General features: G+C 43.2%; 1 protein-coding gene and 1 non-coding gene across 2 annotated transcripts in view; both read left to right on the top strand.

Moving 5' to 3' along the window:
- LOC124722179 (histone H1, gonadal-like) overlaps positions 1-27381 on the top strand; it is an 84450-nt gene that overhangs the window by 33550 nt on the left and 23519 nt on the right. The gene's annotated exons all lie outside the window — the stretch shown is intronic.
- LOC124723917 lies at positions 2952-3058 on the top strand. Its single transcript, XR_007006576.1, has one exon. It is a non-coding gene; the product is annotated as a U6 spliceosomal RNA (small nuclear RNA).

Below are 27381 nucleotides of genomic sequence, written 5' to 3'. Positions count from 1 at the left end.
CACATCCATGCCCGAGGCAGGATTCGAACCTGCGACCGTAGCGGTCACGCGGTTCCAGACTGAAGCGCCTAGAGTCGCACGGCCACACCGGCCGGCTCTGCAATAGGTCAAACGGATATCAACTGCGTTTTTTTAAATAGGAACCCCCATTTTTATTACATATTCGTGTAGTACGTAAAGAAATATGAATGTTTTAGTTGGACCGCTTTTTTCGCTTTGTGATAGATTGTGCAGTAATAGTCACAGACGTATAAGTACGTGGTATCACGTAACATTCCGCCAGTGCGGACGGTATTTGCTTCGTGATATATTACCCGTGTTAAAATGAACCGTTTACCAATTGCGAAAAAGGTCGATATCGTGTTGATGTATGGCTATTATCAAAATACCCAACCCGCGTGTACTATGTATGCTGCTCGTTATCCTGGACGACATCATCCAAGTGTCCGGACCGTTCGCCGGATAGTTACGTTTTTAAGGAAACAGGAAGTGTTCAACCACATGTGAAACGTCAACCACGACCTGCAACAAATGATGATGCCCAAGTAGGTGTTCTAGCTGCTGTCGCGCCTAATCCGCACAGCAGTAGCAAATAAATTGCGCGAGAATCGGGAATCTCAAAAACGTCGGTGTTGAGACTGCTACATCAACATCGATTGCACAAGGAATTGCATGGCGACGACTTTGAACGTCGTGTACAGTTCTGCCACTGGGCAAAAGAGAAATTACGGACGATGACGGATTTTTTGCACGCGTTCTATTTAACGACGAAGCATCATTCACCAACAGCGGTAACGTAAATCGGCATTATATGCACTATTGGGCAACGGAAAATCCACGATGGCTGCGACAAGTAGAACATCAGCGACCTTGGCGGGTTAATGTATGGTGCGGCATTGTGGGAGGAAGGATAATTGGCCCCCATTTTATCGATGGCAATCTAAATGGTGCAATGTATGCTGATTTCCTACGTAATGTTCTACCGATATTACTACAAGATGTTTCGCTGCATGACAGAATGGCGATGTACTTCCAACATGATGGATGTCCGGCACATAGATCTCGTGCGGTTGAAGCGGTATTAAATAGCATATTTCATGACAGGTGGATTGGTCGTCGAAGCACCATACCATGGCCCGCACGTTCACCGGATCTGACGTCCCCGGATTTCTTTCTGTGGGGAAAGTTTAAGGATATTTGCTATCGTGATCCACCGACAACACCTGACAACATGCGTCAGCGCATTGTTAATGCATGTGCGAACACTACGGAAGGCGAACTACTCGCTGTTGAGAGGAAAGTCGTTACACGTATTGCCAAATGCATTGAGGTTGACGGACATCATTTTGAGCATTTATTGCATTAATGTGGTATTTACAGGTAATCACGCTGTAACATTCATGCGTTCTCAGAAATGATAAGTTCACAAAGGTACATGTATCACATTTGAACAACCGAAATAAAATGTTGAAACGTACCTACGTTCTGTATTTTAATTTAAAAAACCTACTTGTTACCAACTGTTCGTCTAAAATTGTGAGCCATATGTTTGTGACTATTACAGCACCATCTATCACAAAGCGAAAAGTGGTCCAACTAAAACATTCGTATTTCTTTACGTACTACACGAATATGTAATAAAAATTGGGGTTTCTATTTTTAAAAAAAAACGCAGCTGATAGCCATTTGACCTATGGGAGCGCCATCTAGCGGGCCAGCCATAGCGCCATCTGGTTTCCCCCCTCAAGCTAGACAAGATCGTTCTTTGCAGTTTTTTCGTTTGACGCTTATTTCGTGAGATATTTGGTCCGGTCACGATGAATGGACCACCCTGTATATGAGAAAAAGTATCACTACGTCTGTATACTGAGAATGTCTTTATTGTCTCACACGACTAGTTTCGGCGGCAAATTGCTGCCATCCTCAGGCCCCACCGCTGGCAAAACAGTATTAAGATTTCCTTGGCGCATTTATTGTCGTATGCTGCTGCAGGCCTGCCTGTACTACGGGTTTCAAAATAACGATAAAGAAAAAAAGAAGCATTTATTGTGGAGCCCTTCTTACTAGTACACGTGGGATAGCTATCCCCAGGAACCTCTACTCGACACCGTGTTGTCTCCAATGCACAATAAATGTACCAAGGAAATCTAACACTCTTTTGGTAGTGGTCGGGCCTGAGTATGGCCGAAACTAATCGAGAGAGACAATAAAGACTCCCTCAAGATACAGCTGTGGTGGTACTTTTTCTCATCTATTCTTAATATGACAATCAACCAATTTGTTATTTTGAAACGGTAACGTTAAGTGTAATAAACACGTTCATACCTATTGTACACTTCAAAAACAAGAAAGTGTAATCCCTAATCATAGCATGTAAGCTTTCATGGCCGGCGTCTTCATTAATTAAAACTTCTGGGCTGAATTGCCGTGGTCCATATATAAAACTACTTCTCCTTCCTGACGTTTCGTTGCCGGCTGCGGGCAACATCTTCTGAGGTGAGACCTTAGAAGATTTCCTTGGCGCATTTATTGTGGAGTCCTTCTTACTAGTACACGTGGGATAGCTATCCCCAGGAACCTCTACTCGACACCGTGTTGTCTCCAATCTCAGGAAGGAGAAGTTTTATATATGGACCACGGCAATTCAGCCCGGAAGTTTTAATTAATGAAGTGTAATCCCTCTTAAGCCAATATGTTATTTTTGGAGTCACTTCTGAAGAAGCATTTATATGTGAACCAAAACCAACTAATTTGTATTTGAGAACCAAACACTCTTGCACATTAAACAAGAAGCCATAAAAGACTTCTTTCAGAGATCTAATATTAATATCTTGTATAGTTCCACTGTGTGATACTTTGTGAACAGGAACTGACATTTTTATGCACAGTTTTTTTCTACTGTACACGAAAAATTATATATCAATGTTTTCAAAATCGACTGTGTTCGTGTTGTACTCGCTTCGGCGGTACATATACTAAAATGGGAACGATGCAGAGAGCATTAGCATGGCCCCTGCTCAAGGATGACACACAAAATCGCGAAGAGTTCCACATTTATTGCTCTGAGGTTTAGGGCGCCATGTCACGGACTGCGCGGCCCCTCCCGCCGGAGGTTCGAGTCCTCCCTCGGGCATGTGTGTGTGTGCTGTGTTTAGCATAGCTTAGTTTAAGCAGTGTGTAAGTCTAGGGACAGATGGCCTCAGCAGTTTGGTTCCTCAGGAATTCACACACATGTGAACATTTTACCGGCACGGTAGATAAGCGTCTATGGTCAGAGGGTTACCTAACCTCTGTAATAAAAAACTGAGTGAATGGCTCAACGAAGAACCTGCACGGTTGTCATCGGACGTCCGCCCCGAACTACTGCATCGAACAACATACTACAAAATGAGATGAACAAAAGAAAAAAATAAATAAATAAAAAGTGGTCAGAACATCTGCCTAGTAAGCAGGAGACCCGTGTTCGAAACCCAGTCAGGCGCAAATTTTCATCCTTCCCATTAATTTCAATCAATGTCGGCACGTAGCCAATATTATCTGTAATACCTTTGTCTTAATTCATACCTGCTGCTGGCTCAATATTTATAATTAAGGTGAAACTGCCAATGATCTATTCACTGCAGATGCACACCAGGCTCCAACTCTTACAGGAATTGGCGAAACTCCGCGAGTAATGAGGATAATGTGCAAGGGGTACTACTTGTATAGTGTGCGGATTAGTTTAGCTAGCGGGAGCTGTGCTAGGGTGGCAGTTGCAGTCACCACTGTGTCTGGATGGCTCAGTGGTCAGAGCATTTGCCTAGTAAGCAGATTAGAATCCAGGTCCGGCACAAATTTTCAACTTGCCCCACTGATTTCAATCAACGCCCGCTCGCAGCCAGTGTCTGTAATTTCTTTGCGTCTTCAACAATATACCAGACACATACTGCCACTGTTGACAAAGTCATGTTCACCAAAACCGATGGTCGAGAATCTTGACGGCTGATGAACCAGCCACACCTTCTCCAGTGCTGGTAGTCTTTCAGTCTGTAACGTGCTTTCTGGATGTTTAAAGTTCTGTAACATTCAAGGAAAAAGAATCCCTGCTTTCTAGTATTAAAACAAGCAGTTGATGACCAAAATACATAGATTGTATTAGTTATAGTAGTAGTACAGGGTGCGGCAGCGTGCATCATCGTGATAGACCTTGCTGAATAATGCTTAGCAGTCACGTTTTTTCTGTATGAGTCTGTATGGTGGCATGTTATAAAAGCGGGAAGGCCCGCTATATCAGCTTGTCACCAGCATCATAGTTGCTTTTTTTTTTCAAAATGTAAGTACAACATGCACTACATACTACAGAGTGCGGCAGCGTTCATAGTAGGATATTAAAAACACACCATCAGGCAGTAACTGTAATTTGTTTATTACCGATTATGTCAATTAATAGTTAAAGGTATGCCATTTACTAATGTGTAAGTCACTGTCCATTGCGTGGATTACTTTTTGAATATGACTCCTGTCAAATGATGCCCCCTCTGCACAACACATTCATCTAGGCGGTGTTGGAAGCTTTCTACAACTCGGCATAACGTATTCCCTAGGACACTGCTGACGGCAGTTATGATGTGATCCTTCAACTCAGGAATGGTGGCACTTCCTGCTTCAGGCAGCTCCAAAGGAAAAAGTCTGCACATGAAAGGTCAGGTGAGCGAGGCGACCAGGAAATGTTACCAAAACGGGAAATAACTCTACTGGGGAATGTCTGTCACAAGAAATCCATGCAAATTCTGGCCACCATTCCTAAGTTGAAGGATCGCATCAGATCCGCCATCGGCAATGTCCCAGGGAATACTTAATACGCCGAGTTATGGAAAGCTTCCAACGCCGCCTAGATGAATATGTTGTGCAGAGGGGGCATCGTTTAACAGGAGTCATACTCAAAAAGTAATCCACGCAATGGACAGTGGCTTACATATTAGTAAATGGCAAACTTTTAACTCTTAATTGACATAAAGGGTAATAAATTACAGTTACTGCCTGCTGGTGTGTTTTTAATATTCTACTATGAACGCTGCCGCACTCTGTAGTATGTAGTGCATGTTGTACTTACATTTTGAAAAAAAAAAGCAACTATGATGCTGATGACAAGCTGATATAGCGGGCCTTCCTGCTTTTATAACATGCCACCATACAGACTCATACAGAAAAAACGTGACTGTAAGCATTATTCAGCAACGTCTATCACGATGATGCACCATAATGAGACACGCAAAGTGAATTGTGAGGTGAGGATAGGCGAGCGTAGCAGTAAACTGCACCGCACAGTGGTAACCGTGTAGCAACCAGGGCGATGTCACGACACCAGGGCAATTCTCTGGTTATCGGTGATATGAATAGGCGCCGGATTTTGGTGAAACAACTGCGCGTGAGAGGCATATAAATAAGTGCGAGTTTTGAGGCAGGGATCACTTCTCGTCGCTGGACACCAGCATCACCACCACAATGTCGGAGTGAGACGACTGTGCACGACGAGCAGCAGCCATGGATTAGAATTGGGCGCCGCGCGCCACCAGCACGAGGTCCGTAACTGCACTTTGGTGCCACAGCCCCGCCGCCATGCTTGCCTGCAGCTGCTAGTGGGACTTGGCCGTCCGACTCCCGCCAGGGGCCAGTGAGTTGTGCCCCACACACAGCCTTCTCCACGTACCACCACGGTGATGAGCGTAGGATGAGGGACTGTCGAGGAAAATAGAGGGCTGCTGCCGTAACGGCCATGACTTCTAAAGGCTGCTAGCCTACCACGAGTCTGCCGTCATCATCGCAGAGAGCCAGGACAGCATCCAGCTTGGAAGTCATCGCCCATACATTAGCGCTGGTCAGGAAAATACAGAGAGATATGTTTCACTCACCGAGCTGCAACACGTTCTGTATTTGAGTCAAATAAAGTCATTCTTTACTGTCAACAGTGTTATCACCGGGGTCTCCGCCCTACCACTCACCCAATGGACTCTTCAGATGCAATGTTTATAAAAGCGACTGCAATTGAACAATCGTGAACTTCAAGCAATAATCGAAGTTTCTTTTCAAAAGATGTTATTATATTGTCATGTAAATTTCCAAGATTATTTCAAGGGCATTTTCTTTCTCTCTCTCCTTCTCACGGTCAGAGATAAGCATTGCTCCATACATCGCCGTAAATTGCAACATTGTAAAACTGATGCATCTTGTGTCCGGCCCTTGCCTTTATGATGGTTTGAATGCGGCTATCTGAATGTCTCTGACTGCTACCAGGGAAGGTAGTGATATTGGATACTATGATCTGCAGCAAAATCGATGTTCCAACTCATTCCAGAGGTGTTGCATTAGGTTAAGGAATGTTATTATAAAAAAAATGGCTCTAAGCACTACGGGACTTAACATCTGAGGTCATCAGTCCCCTAGACTTAGAACTACTTAAAGCTAACTAAACCAAGGACATTACACACATCCATGCCCGAAGCAGGATTAGAACCTGCGACTGTAGCAGCAGCGCGCTTCCTGGCTGAAGCGCCTAGAACCGCTCGGCCACAGCGGCCGACTGTTATTATCCACAAACCACTGTATGATGCTTTATGACAGGATGCACAGTCATGTTGACATAACCAATTATCGCCTGTGAGCTGTTCCTCAGCTGTATGCTCTACACAGTGCTGTAAAATGTGTTCATATCTTTCTGCATTTAACGTTTTCTTGAGTGCAATGCTCTAACCATGCATGACACCACGATACTTTATCACCACTGCACTTTATTGATGGTAGGTAATGTCTGCCACTACAAATCACTCATTTCCAGTCACCTGTTGTCCATTGGCGTCGAGCATCGCTTAGCATTAACTACACAAATATGTGGAGCTACTCGACCATTGCATCCTATCCTTTTGAACTCTCTATGCTAATTGCCTTTACCACTTACAAGACTTGTACATTTCCTTAATATGTTTAGGTAGGAATTATTCTACTCATCAATTTGATTTGCAGTGTGCTAGGAGGCATTTCAAAAATTTTAGCGCCTTTTTTAATCGATAGCAGCAACATCTTGTTTCGCCTATTTCAGAACTTCTGTAGGCCATTTTCGACACATCTGAAACATAAAAATGGATAAGGTTAGTTTACAGGATGTTGTTGCTGTTATGGTCTTCAGTCAAGAGACTGGTTTGATGCAGTTCTTCAAGCTACTCTATCCTGTGCGACCCTCTTCATCTCCTAATAATTACTGCAACCTACATCCTTCTGAATCTGCTTACTGTATTCATCTCTTGGTCTCCCTCTACGATTTTTACCGCCCTTAATTCCCTCCAATACTGGATTGGTGATCCATCGATGTCTCAGAATGGGCCTTGTCAATTGATCTCTTCTTTTGTTCAATCTGTGCCTCAAATTTCTTGTCTCCCCAGTTCAGCTTAGTGCCTCCTTATTAGTAGTGTGATCTATCCATCTATTCTTCAACATTCTTCTGTAGCACCACATGTCAAAAGCTTCTGTTCTCTTCTTGTATCTGTCTACACTCCATACAAATACTTTCAGAAAAGACTTCTTGACACTTAAATCTACAGTATATTCGCTCTTTCCATAAATGCTTTTATTGCGATTTCCTTTCTAAATTATATATCCTCTCTATTTCGGCCATTATTTACTTTGCTGCCCAGATAGCAGAATTATTCTACTACTTTAAGTGTCTCGTTTCCTAATCTAATTCTCCCAGCATCAGCTGATTTCACTCTTCTACCTCCTGTTATCCTCATTTTGTTTTTGATAATGTTCATCGTATATCCTCCTTTCAAGTTAATGTCCATGCTGTTCAACTGCTCTTCCAAGTCCTTTGCTGTCTCTGACAGAATTAGAATGTCATCACCAAACATTAGAGTTCTTATTTCTTTTCCTACTTCAAATTTTTCTTTCTAAGATAAGTCGTAGGATCAGTGTTACCTAGCGTGTTCCTAAAAAATGGTTCAAATGGCTCTGAGCACTATGGGACTCAACTGCTGTGGTCATTAGTCCCCTAGAACTTAGAACTACTTAAACCTAACTAACCTAAGGACATCACACACACCCATGCCCGAGGCAGGATTCGAACCTGCGACCGTAGCAGCAGCGCGGCTCCGGACTGGAGCGCCTAGAACCGCACGGCCACCGCGGCCGGCGAGCGTGTTCCTACATTTCTCCGAAATGCGAACTGATCTTCGCCGAGGTCGGCTTCTACCAGTTTTTCCATTTTTCTTTAAGGAATTCGTGTTAGCATTTTGCAGCTGTGACTTATTAAACTGATAGTTCACATCTGTCAGCAACTGTAATGTGTGGGTGCCTCATTCATAGGGATTTCATGTGGTTTGTATAAAACTCATTTTCTCGAGCTAATAAATGTCGATGTTTCGGCACTGGTTTGATTTGGTTTGCCACATTTTCATCTGCTTTAGCTTTCTGTAACATAAAATTTAATGCATCACGTCTTCTCTGCTCATACCTGGAGGTGGCAGTTGGCAGTACCCTTGCAAACAGCTGTCATGTATGATAAAGCGTGTTATCAGAGATTCGTTTGAGTGCCTTAAACAGCAGTAGTTAAACGATTTTTTTTACCACAAAATTATGGTCACTAACCGCAGAGTTCCTTGTAAACACTTCTCTGTTTCCTCTTGCTTGAAATGTGTAAGAGAAAGAAGATTTTTCCTGTTGTAACACAACTGGAAACTGGCGGTTACTTGACATTTCACATGAGATAAGACATTCTGGAAAGGTGCATGTGTTAGCTCTTTCCCTGCAGATTCAGCAGGAATTTACACACAAAATAGAAATTCCAGGAAATCCCTCGACACCACTTACTGATCCAGGAGGGAGGTTTGGTTACGAAAGCAAGGTTCTCACTCGAGAAAAGCATTGGAGTCATATCATCATAGCTGTCAAAATCAGTTTTTCCTTAAGACCACATGTGAAACCAAGAAATGTAAGTCTGACAAATATATATTTTACCAATAACGTTATTACGTCTTTAACTTACAGATTACTTGCTACGATTCATACACTAGTTTTTTTTCTCATTCAGTGTAGTAGTTTCTGCAAGTAGCTGGAGAGAGAACAGTGACTGTCAGTCGTTTTACACAAAAATATACCAAAATTTGATGCACCTGCTAACACACGGCAAAAAATGAAAGTCTTCTTCTGCTTACACAGGCATGTTCCATTGCTTGTCATATTTGTGAATGTAAGTCAGATATACTTCATTCAACATAACGGGATGTACAAGCTGAACTCGACTGAACAGCAGTGAACCTTTAGGCAGCTACACTTCTGTACTATCTCCCTGATCGAGCAATGGAGAATCTGCAGCAGTCGAAAATGAAAAAGATCTATGTCTCTCGTTATGCTGATCGCATTTCTCTTCTTTGGTGTAACATGGAATAATATAACTCTTTTACGAAAAGCATTGCAGTATTGCACCAAGACCACCATTAAAATATAAATTTTTGATTTGTCGATTTGCTAAATTTCTTGTGATTCATGACCAACTTTGACAACAAAATTAACGAATCTTACATAATTTATCATTATGTGAATACCCTATACAACTGGTAAATTGTGCATTATCTTCCGGCATCCAATTGTGAATGGCTTTTCCAGAGAGTGTTGAAACTTAAAGTGCATACCTCTCCTACTGCTGCACATGACACTGTGTTTCTGGCTGCACCAGTGAGATATTTAGTTTTAAATTTGTGACAAATGTGCTTTGTTTTTACAAGTCCACTGCTCTGCTGACCATGTGACGTTCACTTAAGCGTTTTAATGTTACAGATATTATTGACTGATACAAACATATTGCTAAAAGTTATTATATGTCCGTGATAGTTAAACATATTGTAGTACAGCAGTCTCGGGGATCTGTAGCTTAAATAATGCTCCGCGGTAATTGTTAAACATGAAACCATGGGATGTCAGCATAATTTGTACACAGAAAGTGAATATTTGTTGAAATAATCCACTATAGTAATTGTTAAGCACAAAAAGTCTCGTTTTTGGGACTATATTAATAATAAAACTATAAAACCGCCACGTTTTCCTGTTTGTCTATTTCAACACTTAACTCTCTAACACCACTGAAAGAATTTTCATGGGGCTTTTGAACTTGGGCGTAGCTTGGGGCAATAAGTAAGCTTTATTCCATCAAAATCGTATCACGGAGAAAACATATTGTGATTTAAATTTTGATCTAAAACTGTCATGTCTGTCTGTATATATGTTTGAAAACGCTAATCTCCAAACCTACTAGACCAATTTTCATGAGCTTTTCACAGGTAACTTAGTGCAGTTTGGGGAAACATTTAGGGATAGTTTAAAGTGTCATCTAAAACCGTCATGTCTCTCTGTTTGAACACGCTAATCTCTAAAACTACTGGACGTATCTTCATGTGGTTTTCACAGGCAACATGAAAATAACTTGGAGAAACATATAAGATTTATTTTATCAAAACTGGAACATGGAAAAATATCATAATTTAAAGTTTTATCTTTTTTTTGCATCTTAGTTGCTTCTATGTTTAATTATCTCCGTGTACTACACCAAAGAACGAATAGATGGTGCTGTTATTTTCATAATACACCAAAGAACCAGTAAATGGCGCAGTTAGTTCTTTTTAACACAGTGACAGATGTATTTTCGGAAGTTCACGTCAGTGACAAAATTAATGTCTCATTCTTATCTTTACGAAGAAAAGAGCGAATTTACTTGACTAGGATATAGGGATTTACTGATTTCTCTTCTTGTATTAAAACTTAACAACATTGCTTTGCTTCTTTTGTTAGGTTTTATTTATATATTGTGCTAAGGAAAACAGATTTATTAAGTTTGCTTTGTGATTTGGGTGCTACTCATTATATTCCGATTTCATTTTTTTTTACAAATAAAAATGCTTAGAAAAACCGTTGAATGTTTCTGACTACAGCAGAACGGCTAAAAGACTGAGGATTAAGTGGCCTTAAGAAGCCAGTGAAGATCGTGAAATGAGACTTTCTTTGGCTTGAGAACGTCAGGCATTGACTCGTTCTTTGGAAATTCCTTCCGAGGGTGAGGCACGACGAAACTGATCGAGAGCAATATGCGTGATCTTGCTCCTCAGAAACCTTCACTCACGGAGGCTTAAAGTTACTTCTCTCCAACGTGACATCATAGAAGTGAAATTTTGAAGTGAAGTTGCGCAGGCAAGCGAGTCTTTACATCCCAAATCCCACCAATTCCTAACGATTTACCATTTCGCTTCAAAGCTTTACATTGCCCGGTGAGCTTATGTTATGCCATGACCATAAACAAAGCACAAGGCCAGACGCTGTGTATTGGGGGTGTGGACAGTAGCTTTTTACATGGCCAGCTATATTTGGCTCCCTTGTGTGTTAGTGAAGCAAATAAGTTCTTCGTTCATGCCCTCAATCATAATACTTGAAATGTTGTATACAAAGAAGCTTTATAAGCTAAAAATAAATTCCACGTGAAAGAATTCTTCAGCACAGCTATAAATAAATACCCAGGCAATGCCAGGTTTCTCAGTTAGATTACAACAGTCTTCGTGTGTCTTTTGGATGATGGTCCTGAAAAGTAGTTGAAAGTGGGTATTTGGAATACTGGGAGAAAATCGGCGAGGATTCAGCAAAAATTGTAACAAAATGTCCCAAAACTACACTCCTGGAAATTGAAATAAGAACACCGTGAATTCATTGTCCCAGGAAGGGGAAACTTTATTGACACATTCCTGGGGTCAGATACATCACATGATCACACTGACAGAACCACAGGCACATAGACACAGGCAACAGAGCATGCACAATGTCGGCACTAGTACAGTGTATGTCCACTTTTCGCAGCAATGCAGGCTGCTATTCTCCCATGGAGACGATCGTAGAGATGCTGGATGTAGTCCTGTGGAACGGCTTGCCATGCCATTTCCACCTGGCGCCTCAGTTGGACCAGCGTTCGTGCTGGACGTGCAGACCGCGTGAGACGACGCTTCATCCAGTCCCAAACATGCTCAATGGGGAAAGATCCGGAGATCTTGCTGGCCAGGGTAGTTGATTTACACCTTCTAGAGCACGTTGGGTGGCACGGGATACATGCGGACGTGCATTGTCTTGTTGGAACAGCAAGTTCCCTTGCCGGTCTAGGAATGGTAGAACGATGGGTTCGATGACGGTTTGGATGTACCGTGCACTATTCAGTGTCCCCTCGACGATCACCAGTGGTGTACGGCCAGTGTAGGAGATCGCTCCCCATACCATGATGCCGGGTGTTGGCCCTGTGTGCCTCGGTCGTATGCAGTTCTGATTGTGGCGCTCACCTGCACGGCGCCAAACACGCATACGACCATCATTGGCACCAAGGCAGAAGCGACTCTCAGCGCTGAAGACGACACGTCTCCATTCGTCCCTCCATTCACGCCTGTCGCGACACCACTGGAGGCGGGCTGCACGATGTTGGGGCGTGGGCGGAAGACGGCCTAACGGTGTGCGGGACCGTAGCCCAGCTTCATGGAGACGGTTGCGAATGGTCCTCGCCGATACCCCAGGAGCAACAGTGTCCCTAATTTGCTGGGAAGTGGCGGTGCGGTCCCCTACGGCACTGCGTAGGATCCTACGGTCTTGGCGTGCATCCGTGCGTCGCTGCGGTCCGGTCCCAGGTCGACGGGCACGTGCACCTTCCGCCGACCACTGGCGACAACATCGATGTACTGTGGAGACCTCACGCCCCACGTGTTGAGCAATTCGGCGGTACGTCCACCCGGCCTCCCGCATGCCCACTATACGCCCTCGCTCAAAGTCCGTCAACTGCACATGCGGTTCACGTCCACGCTGTCGCGGCATGCTACCAGTGTTGAAGACTGCGATGGAGCTCTGTATGCCACGGCAACTGGCTGACACTGACGGCGGCGGTGCACAAATGCTGCGCAGCTAGCGCCATTCGACGGCCAACACCGCGGTTCCTGGTGTGTCCGCTGTGCCGTGCGTGTGATCATTGCTTGTACAGCCTCTCGCAGTGTCCGGAGCAAGTATGGTGGGTCTGACACACCGGTGTCAATGTGTTCTTTTTTCCATTTCCAGGAGTGTATAACAAACTGCCCCATAACTGTGAATGACAATGCGGGTTGGTTGTACATTGAAGGTGACTGATCTCTGTTACTGCTGCTGTTACTGACATTTCGTGGTGATCGTCTAACGTACAGAGCACAAATGACAGGTCCATCCCATGACGATGGCTGCCGTGATATGTGGGGCTAAACCACAACTTGGTCCACTAGTGGAGGGAGGATAGTCATTTTGCAACATAAATCATAGTACTTTAGATCAGGTAAAAGCATACGGTCATAAAGCGAGTTACGTAAACATAACTTAAGAGCATAGGTGAGCACTTCATTTACATAAGGCAGCCATTTTGTTTACATAAGGGCATCAACAAGTGAAGGTCTGTTTACATCAGGGTGATAAATTAGACTTACATAAATATAATTTTATGAGAACAACTGAGTGCTCTGTTTACACAAGGACGCTATATCAAATGGCCAGTTTGTTTACGTTAGGAGAACAATGGGCTTCTTGTTCTTCGACTGATACAGCTTCACTTCTCTGGATTAGTTTCTTTGCAAGGAGTGATATAATACACAGTTGACTACAATTTTCGGTTTGACATGTATAGAACCGTAGGCGGTTCTGTCCTGTTTCAGGTGCCAGTGGTGCCCTGTACTATTTTAGCTGACAAGGGGAGGCCGCCAATTGTGAAATTCAGATTCGACTCATACTGCGCATAATAAAAGCCCATGGCCAGAGGTGTAATGTGGCAAAGCACCAAGATGCACTTCTCAGCCGTTGTCGAGAAAATCGAGTTAAAAGAAACCGTTGCGGTGAAATACTCTCTACGATCAACATTTTTCTACAGCGTCGTGGCGCAGTGGTAAGCGCTCGGGTTCGTAATCCGAAGGTCGCCGGATCGAATCTCGCGCCATGCAACCTTTTTTTTTGTATTTGTTTTTTGTAATTCAAATGTATATATATATATATATATATATATATATATATATCACAAATGTTATTAATTGTCTTCATAATGTTAACCACGTATAGTTAACGGAAGACGTAGAAACGATATTCCGAAACGAATACGTATAGCGTAAGTCAAACGTTCGAATTAGAATAGAGATCCCACGAACACAAATTTGCTGTGGCAGGTATGAAATATAAACTCCGTTACTCGCTCGTTACACTTGAAGGACAGATGTCGAATGGGCCGAAACGAGCCGCCGCATAACAGCGTAGTTGCCTGCTAACTTCGAAAGAAGGTAGATGCGGTCCCTAGCGCAACTTATAACATCGTCGAAAATCAGTGCTGACGGGAGAGCTTTGGTACACCCTGTTAAAAAAAAGCGGAAAAATGGAGGCGGTACAATTGGAGAGCGATCCGCCTTCACCAACATGCATAAGCAATTCATTTTTATATATATATATATATATATATATATATATATATATATATATATATATATATTTGAATTACAAAAAACAAATACTAAAAAAAATTGCATGGCGCGAGATTCGATCCGGCGACCTTTGGATTACGAATCCGAGCGCTTACCGCTGCGCCACGACGCTACAGAATATTGTTAATTGTAGGGAGTATTTCACCGCAACGGTTTCTTTTAACTGTCGATTTTCTCGACAACGGCTGAGAAGTGCATCTTGGTGCTTTGCCACATTACACCTCTGGCCATGAGATTTTATTATGCGCAGTATGAATCGAATCTGAATTTCACAATTGGCGGCCTCCCCTTGTGAGTGTCACCTTAATTAGACTGCTCTCTATATGTGAGAGATATAGCACACATGAGCTACCTGAGACCATGAAGCAGAGTGATATGTGTTCCTAAAAGATAGAAGGGTACTAGATCAGCTATAGAATAATCGAGTGGGTGCCAAGGAAAATAAAACAGACATTCTGTCATATTTTCCACTGAGTTCCCATGTGTCATTAGCAGGACAGCGGAGCTGAATCGAAAGACCTCTCCACTGAAAAGAAAGGCACGCTGTAAATTTCCCATCTGCAAATATTGCCGTAGTTCCATGCAGGCCTTTATGTTCTCCTGATCCGCAAGGCTTCAGCAGAACACCCACCCCATGGTACACTAGCGTTTCTTCATCCTGTGGTGTCTCCCCGTACATCATAAGAGACAGCGATTAGCATTTTTCAGTAAGGTGTGTTTCAGAGTGTGTTCCTTGCGTCGAACAGTGGTGATGCTGGGAACAAGTGCAGGCACAGTTTGAACTTCCCTAAAGAATGTAATCGACATCGGCGTCATTAGAGAGATAGCATCAACAATGAGTGAACGAGGCTCTCCAAGGAAGTCCACCTTGAGCCCGTTGCTTAACTCAAAGGTTGGATTGTTTAGTTACTTTTTTCTAAGAGTCCAACCGTAAAAGACTACTGACATACCACCACTTTCTTCATGCGACCATCTCTGGGGACTACAGTGTGTGGTCGACTCGGCCACGTTTACGTTTTGAGCATTCCATCACTCCTCTAAACAAACAACATAGCCCAACCAATCTCCCCATCACGGTGGAAGGGCATGGATAGATGTGAAGCCTCATTCTAGCCTCTGACACAGTATTGCCTTGACTATTCCGAGATGCTCTTGATGTCACTGTAATTAAAGAATAGTTCTAGCTTATCGTTTATTGTACTGAATGCTAGTTGATGACCTCTTACTACTCCTCGCTAATTTCAAGGAATTAAAAGAAAGCTGAACAAGAATAAAAAGCCTTCAACTATTTTTCCATTGCAGTAATTTAATATTAACATTCGGCTAACATGAAGGCTGAGAAAGATGTTGCATTTAATTTACAGGCTCGTCAAACTTGTCTTGTTCATTTCAGCCGCTTGAGGTGGAGATCATCATCTTGGAATACGAACACCGCCACTAGAACAATGCTTGCACCATTCAATAAACGCTTAATATTCTCTTGAAATGTTTTCAGAAAATTTCTCATTTACTTTTTCTTTCAGTGTGACTTCAGAAGCCACTGAAAATCACGATGTATGACCCCCTCAGTGATCAGTACCATACTTCACAAACAGTACAAGTTAGATTGAATTTATACTTCGCACACTTTAATATGTTCGTATTTTCAAAATAGACTTGTTGAACAACATGTGTTTTCTTGTGTGTGCTATCCAGCTCGTTCTCATAGTCTGATGCGGTGACACACTAATCAGAAATATCAGATTCGCATTCTGGTCCTGGTAGGAGTTTTCATGAACTGTGTGTAGCCGGCAAGAGGAGAAGGCAATGATGAGTCAAAACATTATCACTAATAAGGAAAGAGAGCGTAATCCGCGGAATTACAAACCCTTATCACTGAAGAAAGTTTTCCATAGTGCTGACCCATAGTTATGCAGTATTTTTTAAAAGAATAAACCGCCGTTTCACTGTGTATTACTGTATTTATCCTCTGTACTCGCCGGCCGGAGTGGCCGAGCGGTTCTCCATAACCTTCCGTCAGTTACCACGAACTGTGACTTTTATGACAGAAAATCACGAATTCACTCTGACAACTGAGACGATACTCCATAGGTACGCATTTCGATTAGAAGCTACTTGTAAGGAAGGGTATGAAAGGCCTTCTGGAAATCCAAAAATATTAACTCAATTTGAGATCCCCTGTCGATAGCACTCATTACTTAACGTGAATAAAGAGCTAGTTGTGTTGCACAAAATGATATTTTCTGAATCCTTGTTCATTTTGTGTCAATACACCGTTTTCTTCGAGGTGATTTGAAACGTTCGAACACAATGTATGTTCCAAAATCTTGCTGAAAATCGTTGTCAATGATAAGTACTGTCTATTACTGTATTTATCTTCTGTACTATCTAGATTTCGGCTTTTATGCCATTATCAAGTCAATGCTAAAAGTTTTAGGCCATTAACACGTCATATGTGTTAAAGCTGTCAAAACAGGTAAACAAGTACAGAGGTTCAAATGGTTCAAATGGCTCTGAGCTCTATGGGACTTAACTTCTGAGGTCATCAGTCTCCTAGAACTTAGAACTACTTAAACTTAACTAACGTAAGGACATCACACACATCCATGCCCGAGACAGGATTCGAACCTGCGACCGTAGCGGTTCCAGACTGTAGCGCCTAGAACCGCTCGGCCACCCCGAAGATATTAGTATGGCAGTCAGTAGATTTTTTTTTTCATTACCTGATTAGCTCCTTCTGGTAAAAATGGCTCTGAGCACTATGGGACTTAACATCTGTGGTCATTAATCCCCCAGAACTTAGAATTACTTAAACCTAACTAACCTAAGGACATCACACACATCCATGCCCGAGGCAGGATTCGAACCTGCGACCGTAGCAGTCGCGCGATTCCAGACTGTAGCGCCTAGAACCGCTCGGCCACCCCGGCGAGCATATCATAGAGTTGTTCGTGTTCGAACGTTCTCGTTACGCTATTTGTGTTTAAGTAGACATTCACAACACGAGTCCGTCACGCTACTACAGTGCTACAGCTATTAGATTACTAGAGTTGGCAGCAGTCAAAACAAAAAAGCCAGTCGCCACGAAGTTTACCAATAAATAGAGAGCCGAAGCTCAACTTTGCATTGCAACTTAATAGACTTCGTGTTACTTCTCGCTGCTGCCATACTTTGCACTCTAACACTCGTTGCAGTCATTGTAAGTGTTCAACAGGCAAAATTTAATCACATATTCATTACAAGAAACAATTACCATATTTTAACGTGAACGATTTTAAAAATATATGAGAAAAGGGCTTTCTGGGTCTCGGCGTGGGTGGTGGAGGCGTGGGTTTGGAACCCCTCGTCCTCTACCTCCAGCCGTATTTACGCCCGTTTGCCGAGCAAGACACTGCAGCGTTGAAGCCATGTGCGGTTGAAGACAGGATTACCTTAAATTGGAAATGGCGTACGGAAATGACGTGTTTATGCCAGGTTGCTCATCTTCTGAAATACTCAGTCGTCTAAAGGAATTAGCTGAGATCGTGAATCTGTATGTTTCCTTCGACAACGTAAAATACATGAAAGATCTCATTGGTGAGACAAAATTGAAGGTTACTGGCTATGGATAGGTCGACGCGTTTCAAAAAAAGCTTAGCTGATGTAATGGAGGAAGACTGGCTAGAATAGGAAATAATTAAAAATAGTTTATTTTAATTAGACTAGGAGTCGTGAAAAACATTTACAAGAACAAACCACTTGGGAGGGGGGGGGGGGGGAGGGAAGTTAAGACATTATAGCACGGTTTCAGTCTCCGTTTAGCGCACTGATAAACGACATTCTGAAAATTGACGTATCATCAGTACCTGCCTCTAGTTGTATATCCTTGGCTGGAAGATGCGCATTTTGCACCCAGAATAGACACAGAAAACCGAACACAGTGCAGGGAAGCGTCCTGGGACCTCTGCTGTTTCTGATCTATATAAATGACTTGGGTGACAAGCTGAGTAGTTCTCTTAGGTTGTTCGCAGATGATGCTGTAATTTACCGTCTAGTAAGGTCATCCGAAGACCAGCATCAGTTGCAAAGCGATTTAGAAAAGATTGCTGTATGGTGTGGCAGGTGGCAGTTGACGCTAAATAACAGAAAGTGTGAGGTGATCCACATGAGTTCCAAAAGGAATTCGTTGGAATTCGATTACTCGATAAATAGTACAATTCTCAAGGCTGTCAATTCAACTAAGTACCTGGGTGTTAAAATTACGAACAACTTCAGTTGGAAAGACCACATAGATAATATTGTGAGGAAGACGAGCCAAAGGTTGCGTTTCATTGGCAGGACACTTACAAGATGCAACAAGTCCACTAAAGAGACAGCTTACACTACACTCGTTCGTCCTCTGTTAGAATATCGCTGCGCGGTGTGTGATCCTTACCAGGTGGGATTGAAGGAGGACATCGAAAGGGTGCAAAAAAGGGCAGCTCGTTTTGTATTATCACGTAATAGGGGAGAGAGTGTGGCAGATATGATACGCGAGTTGGGATGGAAGTCATTAAAGCAAAGACTTTTTCGTCGCGGCGAGATCTATTTACGAAATTTCAGTCACCAACTTTCTCTTCCGAATGCGAAAATATTTTGTTGAGCCCAACCTACATAGGTAGGAATAATCATCAAAATAAAATAAGAGAAATCAGAGCTCGAACAGAAAGGTTTAGGTGTTCTTTTTTCCCGCGCGCGTTTTTAGGAGTGGAATGGTAGAGAGATAGTATAATTGTGGTTCGATGAACCCTCTGCCAAGCACTTAAATGTGAATTGCAGAGTAATCATGTAGATGTAGATGTAGACGCGCAAAAAATTAATATGTCTCAAACATCAAATAGAAATATCTCCAGGGAGTGAGAATTGAGGCATTACCGCGCGTTGGCCTGCCACTAATCCCTGCCTCTGGTTTCGGGCAGCGCGGGACTTAATGAGGACGGACACAGCAGCAATCGTGATCCCCGCCAGCAACAGGTGGCGCCCACTAGCCGACGGAAGAAGGCCAGTCGGGAACGTGCAAACAGAACACGGTCAGCTCCTCCACAATACTGGCTGCATTCGTGACGAAACGCCCTCGGTTTAGTTCGATACGGTTTGACGCACGCGTGGCCTACATACTCATTTACAAAAACCAACTGAATTCTGTGGTGATTTTCATATAAATAGATGACGTTCTAAACGTTAAGTGAGGTGAGTTTTCAATTGTGGTTTTTAAAAATCATTATTTATTATTACTCATTTTCATTCGTTGTATTTGCTGTCGGCCTAGTTCACAAAAGGAAAGTTCCTTGCAATGAAAAACAAGGTTTATCACTGCCAGTTAAAATTGTTCTTCATGTGAATGCCTGTATTTTATTATACGTATAATAAGTATCCCTTCTAAGATCCATTCGGCGCGTTTACTCTGGTGTTTCTGCAGATACCTCCAATTTCGTTTACGCAATGTGTTGCTCGAGTCACTCCAAACAAATAATGCTTTTTCATGCGACGCCCCTTGTCGGCGGAAAGCGTTGGTTTGCTTCCGGTTACGAGCAAAATGATTTTTAAAGCGGAAGTGTACATGTCCATTCGATAGAGCGGTCCCAAATTAGTTTGGTGCTGTATTCGTTTTATCGATATGTGTTGACAGGCGCATTAAAACTAGAAGAATAGCCAGTAGTCCAGCCGCGTCAGCAACGACCTGGCCCGCGTTAACTACTCTCGCCTTGCAGCAGTGCTGCTCAATCGGTGCTCGAGTACTGGCTATTCTTTGTGTACTACTGTCACTGTTAAAATACATCGATAAAACCAGTATCGCATTAGACTAATGTGGGACAGTTCTATCGAATGGACACGTAAAATTCCACATTAAAAATGGTTTTGTTGGTAATTGGAAACAAACCGACATTTTCCATCGACACTGTGCGTCACGTGATGAGCAGTATTTATTTGGGCTGACCCCAGCTACACATTGCAAAAATGAAATTCCAGACATTTGCCGAACAATCAGAGAAAATGCGCCTGACGTCTCTTTGGAGGGACAGCACCTATACGGAGTAAACATTCATAAAACGGACAAACTGCAGGGACGGATTACTGACTGTAAATGGATGAAAAAAGTCCTACGAACACGTCTCAGTAAACGCATCATTGCCGCGGTAGATGGCGCTGACGAATGAAAGTTCCTCTGATTACGTGCAGTGATTGCAGCCCAAATGTTCAAATGTGTGTGAATTTCGAAGGGACCAAACTGCTTAGGTCATCGGTCCCTAGACTTACACACTACTTAAACTAACCTATGCTAAGAACAACACACACACCCATGCCCGAGGGAGGACTCGAACCTCCGGCGGGAGGGGCCGCGCAGTCCGTGACATGGCACCTCAAACCGCGCGGCCACTCCGCGCAGCGACTGCAACCCACATATGACGATTATGCAGTCTGCTGATGCCAGTTCTGGTAAAGGTTGCTTCGTCGGTTGATGACTAAACTCCCATAATTGTGATGGTCTGATACAAAACCCATCGACAAAGCTCTACCCGTAGAGAGAAGTCCACTGCGCCGGCCGGAGTGGCCGTGCGGTTCTAGGCGCTGCAGACTGGAACCGAGCGACCGCTACGGTTTCAGGCTCGAATCCTGCCTCGGGCATGGATGTGTGTGATGTCCTTAGGTTAGTTAGGATTAATTAGTTCTAAGTTCTAGGCGACTGATGACCTCAGAAGGTAAGTCGCATAGTGCTCAGAGCCATTTGAACCATTTTTGAAATCCGCTGCTGATAATCCTTGCACTTGTCGCGCCGCGCGGCGTAGCCGTGCGGTCTTGGGCGCCTTGCCACGGTTTGCGCAGCTACGCCCGTCGGAGGTTCGATTTCCTCCCTCGGGCATGGGTGTGTGTGTTGTTCTTAGCCTAAGGTAGTTTAAGTTAGATTAAGTAGTGTGTAAGCCTAGGGACCGATGACCATGAAGTTTGGTCCCATAGCTTACCACAAATTTCCAAAATTTGCACTTGTCGCAGGTGATAGGGATCGTAGCGGTTGTCAATGCGGGACGCACATAATCGTACTTTGGTTAACATCGTACAGGACCTTGTATTAGGGTTCGTCTCAATATCCTGTAGAACCCGGTCCTACACACGGTTCGCCACGTCCCTTGTACGTTCGTCTGTCTGAAAGGACCCATGATCCCACAGACGCCCAAGAAGAGCTTGAAGTGTTGTGTGATGTGGTTGGTGTCTGTGAACGTACTTGTCTTCGTATAGCTGTGATTCCTCTCGACCGTTTCCATCTGCTTGGCCGTACACAGACACCATCTCGGTTTGTTCCTGACATGAATACCGGACCATCCTGCTGCATCAGTCACACAACCTGCAACACACAAGGAACACACGGCTTCCATTCGTCAGCTCCATCTAAGTGACAACGATGCGTTCCCTGACACGTGGTCGTAGGACTTTTTTCCTACATATCCAGTCAGAAATCCGTCCCTGCAGCCTGTCGATTTCATTAACGTTCACCCTCTATACAGGACGTCCCTCCTAACAAGGGAACCTCCCCATCGCACCCCCCTCAGATTTAGTTATAAATTGGCACAGTGGATAGGCCTTGAAAAACTGAACACAGATCAATCGAGAAAACAGGAAGAAGTTGTGTGGAACTATGAAAAAATAAACAAAATATACAAACTGAGTAGTCCATGCGCAACGTAGGCAACATCAAGGATAATGTGAGCTCAAGAGCGCCGTGGTCCCGTGGTTAGCGCGAGGGGCTGCGGAACAAGAGGTCCTTGGTTCAAGTTTTCTACGGAGTGAAAAGTTTACTTTCTTTATTTTCGCAAAGTTATGATCTGTCCGTTCGTTCATTGACGTCTCTGTTCATTGTAATAAGTTTAGTGTCTGTGTTTTGCGACCGCATCGCAAAACCTTGCGATTAGTAGACGAAAGGACGTGCCTCTCCAATGGGAACCGAAAACATTTGATCGCAAGGTCATAGGTCAACCGATTCCTCCACAGGAAAACACGTCTGATATATTCTATACGACACTGATGACGGCATGTGCGTCACATGACAGGAATATGTTGTCGACCCACCTAACTTGTACACTTGGCGGATGGGTAAAAAGATTCTTCTACCTTGCCCAATTTAGGTTTTCTTGTGGATGTGATAATCACTCCCAAAAAAGTAATGAAAACAAAAGAGTTTGTCACATAAACTGAAAATAAAAAATTAAACTTTTTACTCGAGGGAAGAGTTGAACCAAGGACCTCTCGTTCCGCAGCTCCTCACGCTAACCACGGGACCACGGCTCTCCTGAGCTCACATGCTACTTTATGTTGCTTATGTTTCGCATGGAATTCTGAGTTCGTATATTTTGCTTATTTTTTCATAGTTCTACACAACTTCTTCCTGTTTTCTCGATTGATTTGTGTTCAGTTTTTCAAGGTTTTAAACATGGCTGCAACAGCAACTGTTGAAATTCTTCACGATAAAGGATGACAGCCAAAAACAGTTGCAGGATAAAAATTTATTAAAATTCTTGACCAAGGTTTCGGTACATACTTCTGATGAAGGTATATTTATATGTACCGAAACCTTGGTCAAGAATTTTAATAAATTTTTATCCTGCAACTGTTCTTGGCTGTCATCGTTTATCGTGAAGTTTTTCAAGGCCTATCCACTGTGCCAACTTACAACTAAATCTGAATGGAGGTACGATGGGGAGGTTCCCTTGTAAGAGTCTTTATCCCCATTTTCTCTCGTGTGTCGGTAGATATTTACAAGTTCTTTTTCGCAATGTGTAGCTGGAGTCGGCCGAATAAATACTGCTCATCACGTCTGTCATGTGATGCCCAGCGTCGATGGAAAGCGCTTGATTCTCGTTACGAACAAAATGATTTCTACAGTGTGATTATATGTGACCATTCGACAGAACAATCCCATATTAGTCTAGTGCGATATTTCTTTTATCTATGTGTATTAACAGGAATAGTAAAACACGAAGAGAAACCAGTACTGCAACAGCTACAGCACAACACTGGCTGCTACCGCCATGCAGAAGTGCTTCTCAGTTGCTGCTGGAGTGTTGATTTTTCTTTGTGTTTTACTGTTACTGACAGTACATGTCAATAAAATTACTGACGTACTAAACTAATCTGGGACCGTTCTGTCGGATGGGTTAGTAAAATTCCACTTTAAAAATAATTTTGTTTGATATTAGAAGCAAATCGCTGGGAGTCGTATAAAGATGTGATGAGCAGAATTTGTTTGGACTAACTCCAGCTAGACGTTGCAAAAGCTAAACTGCAAATATCTGCTGAAAGACCAGAGAAAAAGTGTCTGCCGACCCTTGGGACAGACACACGGTATATAGTCAGTTCCACAAGAATGTTTACGCTGTTATTTGTAGGAGATAAAAGACACTATTATAAATATATGTTTACATGAAAATACATGTTATGACTAAAGCCATAATTACCTAATAGTCAATCCAATCGCCGTCATTATCGCTTATAGCTTGGCAACTTTTTGGCATGCTTTCCAGGAGATTTTCTGCATATTCTGTCGGTAACGATCTCTATATCGTCCTGATTTTATATGACAGCTGCTTCAAAGTATATAATGGCTTTCTTTTACGCTTCATCTTATTATATGACCCAACATTTTCAATCGGATTTGCATCTGAAGACATTGCAGGCCAATCCATCGTGGACACGCCATTGCCTTGTCTCCACGCTGTACAGAGACGGCTGAGATTTTTCGGATCATTATCCTCTTCAAGCACCCACTTTGCCTCGTTCGAACCAAATAGCTTCTTAACCGACCTCAGAAGGCATTTATTGATAAATACTACACATTTGTTCAGCGCTTAAACTGGCTATAAGTAAGTGCAAATAGCCACGTCGCGCACGTTAGCCGTCTCTCCGGTAAAGCATCCACATTTCCAACATCTAAATATCGTTTGACTCACTTCGCAACAAACGTCTTTGACTTTCTAAGAATTTTAGCAGCAGCTCGTTATGAAAGCTTTGGTGCCCTTGGATGATTAACAAAGAAGACTGCCTCGTGACGCTTCAGATATTTGGCACTCATTTTAAACTACAACCGACAAAACAAAACATTCAACGTTCACTCTATTTATCTATACACTGTGCAAAAGCTCACTGATTACAAATTCGAGGCCACTTCCAGAGATTACGGACGTTACATTTAAAATTATGGCGTACACTTTCTTGTGGAAGTGACTGTATATAACTGACATCGTTACTGTGACTCTTATCGCGTAGTAGTACCAGATCTTTTTTACTCTCGTCGTAACGATTTGTCTGCTGTGGTTACAATTGGTTGGTTTCAATTTATTTAAATTTAATTGTCATGGAAGCAAGCCCTATATTTATTTAGGTTAACGATAAAAAAATCAGATTGTAGACCGGTTCGGATCTGGTAACATGGTTAACTCTCGCCTTGTAGACTAGAAGGTGGATCAGAAACTTGCGAAGCCTACGCCCGAGCATGCCTCCACCTGTGTCTGACCATTCTCCGAATCCGTTTAGGCTAACTTTCTCTTGGATCTCTTTTTCCTACTAAAATAAACTACCTGGTCTCAGGTCTGGTAATAAGCAACGTGACGGCTGTTATTAAATTTGTCTGCAGTATATCAAGCTAGTTGCGAGAGCAGGGAACTTTTCGTAGTCGACATCACTAAAAAGAGAGATGAGAAGAGAGATGAGAAGAAATTCCAGTTGTGACGATAACGAATATCTGGAGTAAGCTGAGTAATAACGTAAGTTCTTCCTATAGCCCTCACCTACTAGTTGACGTCGTAATATGACACCCATGTTATGCCAGAAATTTTTCCTCTTTTCCAGGTGACGGCACATCTACGTCATCTAGGAAAAATCCGATTGAAGTCTGTCACTGTCACAGGTGCGTATCTTCACGAGTCTTACGCTTACGTAGAAAGTCCGAGAAAAAAGGACGAGACTGTTCGCTTTAATAAGGAACTATTTGTCGTCACGTGTTAGTGCGCGGCTCTTTGTGGACTTTGAAGTGCGTCCTTACATGTGACAGGTCACATCCAACTCAATCTACTCGATGGAGAAATTTATTACAGCGATGTTTCTACCTTACTCCGGGAAATGTTATGCAGGACCACGATAAAAAGAGACACGAGGCTGATGGAGTGTACTCATATGTATTCAATTAATGCTGCTCTCCTCAATAATGGAAACGATTTGAGTCTACAGACGTACTCATTAACAGTGGTTTATTGTATTTTTAAAGGTATCTCAAAATATTTTTGCTTGTCATTTTCCGGGAGGCTACGCAGATATTCCGTTGCTTTTGTTTTCCGTCGCTGGTAAGCAACACGAGAGTAATACGCACGTTTGTGAGAGAGTTAAGTTAACTGAATCAGAACTAATAGTGATGCAAACACATCCTTAAGGCCCAGTGCTAGAATAAATGTACCGGTACGCAAGGGAAAGATTAATGTTATGAAAGATCGTGTCCCTAGCAGTGAAACTTAGTGAACAGTCATATAAACGAATTATGAAATCACGATAATTACGCAGAATGTGAAACTTCCTGGCAGATTAAAACTGTGTGCCGGACCGAGACTCAAACTCGGGACCTTTGCCTTTCGCTGGCAAGTGCCCTACCAACTGGCGGAATTAAAGCTGTGAGGGCGGGTCGTGAGTCGTGTTTGGGTAGCTCAGTTGGTAGAGCACTTGCCCGCGAAAGTCAAAGGTCCCGAGTTCGAGTTTCGGTCCGGAACGCAGTTTTAATCTGCCAGGAAGTTTCATATCAGCGCACACTCCGCTGCAGAGTGAAAATTTCATTCACGTAGAATATGAACTATGAGATGTAAGTAAGTGAACTATCGGTTGGCAAAATTACTCAGTGGCGTTCGGAATTAGCTCTCAATCGTACACCTGACTTTGTGAATTTCAACTCCACCTGCCTACACATGAGTTACAGTGATTGGTTGTCCGAATGGAGAAACGAAGAAGCCCATACAACTGAGATTGCGCTGACGAACGTGATAGAGTGAATCCGAACACGATTTTGAACTTCTGGATCGCTATGGTCGTAACACGCTGATGCTGCAAGTGACGCTCACCATTATCCTCGGTGCGATATGAGTAGATTGTGGAGACCGTATGCCTGCCATCAAGTATATCGCCAACCCAGCTTTGCAGAGGACTCGGTCATTGGACCCCACTCTGTTGATGGAGTCTGCAGTTCCAGTTGAGTGCGAAGCCTGTGGAGTGTCGATACGTTCAGCTCTAAGTTCAGAGACGCAGTCCTAATCTCTAGTCAGTGAAGAACTGACTACACCCTTATTCCCGCCAAGAACCTCGGCAACAAATCCTGTTAAAGTTATATCGGTCCGCCAATGACGTAATTCTTTGCTAGTAATTATATCTCCTTCCAGCAGAGGCGAAACATTAGAAACCAGATGTCGATTTCCTCTACAGTTTTCTAAAAAACTTGGCGCTACGTGTTGTGTTCTCCTGACGTCACATCAGTTTCACCAGTCGGTGCCCTCTCAAGCGGCAGCTAGCTTCGCTTCACAGGCCATGGGAAAATATAAAAAATAGTTCTCCAAATCTCTGGTTTCTGCCGAAACTGTGACAGGTCAGAGCTGTTTTGCCGTGTTTTTTAAACAGCCAGTGCTGAATGCGTGTGTCGGACGTCTACGTCCTGCAAGCTGAGTTCCGTCGTCCTGAAGGAAGGCCTTCAGCTCGGCCGTTCCTGATGGATGCGTGTCACCAGCTGCACAATAATCCGGGTGCCATTAAACACTAGCTGATGCGACTTTCCCCAGGACATCAGTCCATCCTCCCATAGCGGTTCCGCAAAGGC

This window comes from Schistocerca piceifrons, chromosome X (genome assembly GCF_021461385.2).
Source record: "Schistocerca piceifrons isolate TAMUIC-IGC-003096 chromosome X, iqSchPice1.1, whole genome shotgun sequence".
Classification (NCBI taxonomy): Eukaryota; Metazoa; Arthropoda; class Insecta; order Orthoptera; family Acrididae; genus Schistocerca; species Schistocerca piceifrons.
This window is presented reverse-complemented; position numbering and strand designations above follow the sequence as displayed.